Source organism: Poromitra crassiceps (genome assembly GCF_964638095.1).
Source record: "Poromitra crassiceps genome assembly, chromosome: 6".
NCBI lineage: Eukaryota > Metazoa > Chordata > Actinopteri > Beryciformes > Melamphaidae > Poromitra > Poromitra crassiceps.
Window position 1 is genome coordinate 62,952,692 of NC_139627.1, and position 4,314 is coordinate 62,957,005.

Below are 4,314 nucleotides of genomic sequence, written 5' to 3' on the forward strand. Positions count from 1 at the left end.
CTAAGATGTATACAGGGGAAACACTGGCATATAATTCAATACAGCAGTGGAATCAAAGGAATGGAAAAAAATTGCTGTTACTGCAGTCTTGCCTATTGTGCATTCCCTTATGAAAAACAACTAACGTTATAGTACCTACAGTTTATGAGTAAGTAGGTTAGGCTATTTATGCTCAAACGATGTTGACTATAGGCTAAATTAACGGACATAATAATCATCTTAACGACCTGTCAGAGGACCTCTCGCAATACGCAATCTACGATCTAAATCGAATCTAAGTGGTGGTGAACAGCGAGAGACAATAATTTGTTGATGCCGTTCGAATCGTGCCATGAGATACACATGAGGTTTGTCAATTTAAAAGATAACTTTGCAAGATGAGAAAGTCGCAGGTGTGGTAAAACTGTGGCACTATAAGTTATAAATCAGAAAGACTACGCACAACCAGTTCCATAAGTGACGTATCTCCTGGCAGGACATGTTGGTGTTAGTGTGACTAACAAAAAGGTGTGGTAAAAAAAACTATAAATACCGCATCGCGGATGTATGCCTCCGCCAACAAGTGAGCAGTCTACATCCATGTCTGTCCAGACTCATACAAGCACAAATACCTTGAAGCCCACAGCACAGTGGTGTGGCCATTCAGCCTCATGGCACTTCAGGCAATGCTTGGGAGTAGCTCAACAGCACAGCTGTAAGTGCCAAATGTGTTTCTGTGTTGTCATATTTTTATTTGTCCATGGGGTGTCGCTGTGCCATGTTACCTGGGCTCAGGTATTCTACATAGGTGCTGCCTTCACCTCTGCTCACTAGGTGTTTTGACCCGGAAGGGCAAATGGTTTTTGACCGTGTCGCTACCAGCAGCGGGAACATTTGTTTGGTGCGCTGTCTCTTTGCTTTCTGTGGAGAATAACTTTGCTGTATTCACATCGGTGAAATGGAATAAATGAATGGGTTCCGAACATCAAGGACAAGCCTTCTTCGTTCTTACTATGCAGCACTCAATGCAAATGTTATCGTATGTGGTATGTATTACATCAGCTGTAGCGAGCGCGTCAGCCAGGTCATCCGCGGTCTAAGCACCTCAGTAGCCTACAGTAATAGACTGGGCTCCTATCAATAGCTAATCATTTTCAACATGGAAAATGGCCCTATAGCCTTACCTCAAAACCACCCACATCCTCCCAACCACCCCGCTATCCACCCCTCAAACCCCTGACTCTCTATGACCTTCCTATCCCTAGCTACGGCCCCTTTCCTCTAGCCCCACTGTAGAAAAGGCTCCGTAAGGCCCCACCATCAGGCCTGTTCGTGGGGACCGAAGGAGCCCGCGACCCAACGGCCGGCGATGATGTCAGAGTTCACCTTGTGAGGTCATCGGTGATGTCAGAGTTTCCCCTGTGAGGTCATCGGTGATGTCAGACGATGTAGATGTATGTACATCTGTGATGATAGCGGTAGAAATCTGTTTACCTTAATGAAGACCAGTCAGATCATGAAGACCAAAGCTTGTAAATGGAGGAACGCCAGCAAGTACGCCTTCTTCCTCGGGGTGTTGTCCGTCCTCTCACTGCTGTACAAACTGTACCTGTCGGCCCACATGTTCACACCAGTTCACACCAGTGTCTCTGGCCTAAAGTCTCTGAATAAAATCAACACCACCTTCACGATCACCAGCTGCAGCTACCAGCACCGTACACCTGAGGATGTTCTGGAGGAGTGCCTCCTGCTAGACTCCACCGCTTGGCCTGAAACGCCACTCTTGGCTGTGCCTGTTTCCCTGTACCGAACCAGCGACCCCGCCCATAGCACCTTCATCATCCTGCCAGCGAGGGGGGAGAGGCATGTGGGCGATCACCTGGAGGCTCGGATCCTGATGCGGGACGTCCAGGGGCATCCAAAGAGCTTCGGGGGAGATGTTCTAATCGCCCGTCTGCACGACCGGGTGCTCGGTGCGGGCGTGGCCGGGCGAGTGGTGGACCACCTGGACGGCTCCTACTCCGCCATGTTCCCGTTACTGTGGGATGGACCAGCACAGGTCGAGGTGATGCTGGTTCACCCCAGTGAGGCCGTCACGGTGCTGCGCAGGCTGACCAGGGACCACCCGGACCGGATTTTCTTCAAGAGCGACTTCTACTCAAGAAGTCTCTCTGAATCCACACTTTGTAATGTCTGCCTGCCTTCCAACCGGGAGCCGCTGTGCAACTACACCGACCTGCAGACCGGGGAGCCATGGTTCTGCTACAAGCCCAAGACACTGAGCTGCAATGACAGGAGCATCCACTCCTCCGTGGGAGGATTCAAGCAAATCCTCATGGCCAATGAGGAGAAACTCTTCCAAAGAGGTGTGAACATGAAAGTCTTCATTCATTCTTCAGGGTTTGACAGTGTCACTGTGTTGCCAAAGGAGGAAGGTCAACCAGAGATGCAGAGCAGCGTTTTGAAGCCTGAACCTTCTGGATATTACTACCAAGGGGTGTGGCAAGCCCTAGGTGGCACCACAGTTCGCCAATTCAATGACCCCGCTGTCATCAGCGAGTGTCTGAGAGAAAAGATGGTCCACCTGTATGGAGACTCCACCATCAGACAGTGGTTTGAACACCTCAACTCTGTGCTGCCAGACCTGAAGGAGGTTGCCCTGGGCAGCCCGAAGCAGGTTGGACCATTCATGGCCGTCGACAGCGTGCACAACATCCTGGTGAAGTTCCGCTGCCACGGCCCTCCAATCAGATTTCACAATGTCCCAACCGCTGATCTACGCTACATCGCCAACGAGCTGGACAGCCTGGTTGGAGGCAGCCAGACCGTTGTGGTCTTTGGCATCTGGTCCCACTTTAGCACGTTCCCCGCCGAGGTTTACATCCAAAGGCTGCAGGGTATCCGCAGGGCAGTGCGGCGGCTGCTGGCCAGGGCGCCTGACACGCTGGTGGTCATCCGGACCGCAAATCTCAAGGACTTGACGCTTTACAAAGCGCTGACCATCAGTGACTGGTACTCGCTGCAGAATGACAAGGTGCTCCGAGCCCTGTTCAGTGGCCTGAATGTCCGCCTGGTGGATGCCTGGGACATGACACTTGCCCACCACCTGCCCCACAGCCTCCACCCCCAGCCCCTCATCATCAAGAACATGCTCAACGTTCTCTTGTCCTACATCTGTCCACAGGGCCGTAGCCAGGGTTCTGAAACCAGCGTTGGCCAGATTGCGGTGCGCCTCTGAGCAGCGCGGCCCTCCGCGGAGCAGACTTCAGGCTGAAAATTCAGGCCAAAATGATGATCATTTGATCATCGGCGATGATGTCAGAGTTCGCTCTGTGAGGTCATGACGGTCTCTGCTGTCTCTGGATTATGATTATGTGATGTCAGACTTGCCCCTGTGAGGTCATCAATGAGGTTGTTGTATCGTGGGAACTCAATGTCCACAACATCCCAAATTATGTTAACGTTCTTTTTTTTTTTTCTTTTCTTTTTTTCCCCCCGATTTTTTATCCCATTTTTTATCCTCCATTAGTGCTAATTTAATTTATTTATCCTGGTTGCTACTCCACCCTCTGCCGATCTGGGGAGAGCCGAAACTGGCTCCATGCTTCCTCCGAGACATGGGCAGTTAGCCAGCCGCTTCTTTTCACCTGACAGAGGAAGCTTCACCGGTATGACATAGCACGTGGGAGGTTCACGATATTCCAACCAGTTCCCCTCCCTCTGAACAGGCGCCCTTAACAACCAGAGGAGGAACCACATTAGCAACCAGGATATTGCATGTTTTGGTGAAGGGGGTTCGTATATGAAGGAAACCCCCGGGAGGCACGGGGAGAACATGCAAACTCCACACAGAAAGGCCCTTTTGACGATAAAGCGATGTTCTACTATGCCAGTGGTTCTCAACGTTTTTACACCAAGTACCACCTGAGAAATTAGTTGGCTCTCCAAGTACCACCATATGACCGACGTTCAAATACAGTCTATTCAGCTGCACAGGAGGCACATTTATTCCTAATAACATGATTTATTGTTAACTTTTGTCAGCCACAGCCACAATGTACAAAGGGGTAGCACTAGAACTAGCAAACTCTTCCACACAATTCTCATACAATGCAGCTCAATAAATGAGAACATAACCGTATCATTCTCACACAGCAAGTGAGAAAATGGAGAACTTTATTTCAGCAAATGTACTTCAAACACAAACACAACTACTCTCTCAGTCACACACACACACACACACACACACACACGCACACACACACGCACACACACACACACACACACACACACAGCAAACAATTGTACTTCAAACATTCAAACACACACATACAG

The 4,314-nt window shown here is 50.0% G+C and overlaps 1 pseudogene across 1 annotated transcript; it reads left to right on the top strand.

Annotated features, from left to right (window-relative positions):
* Positions 1–1,477: 1,477 nt before the first annotated feature.
* Positions 1,478–3,217, top strand: LOC310778022 (NXPE family member 3 pseudogene; annotated as a pseudogene). Its single transcript has one exon. The product of its transcript is annotated as an NXPE family member 3 pseudogene (transcript).
* The last annotated feature ends 1,097 nt before the right edge of the window (positions 3,218–4,314 follow it).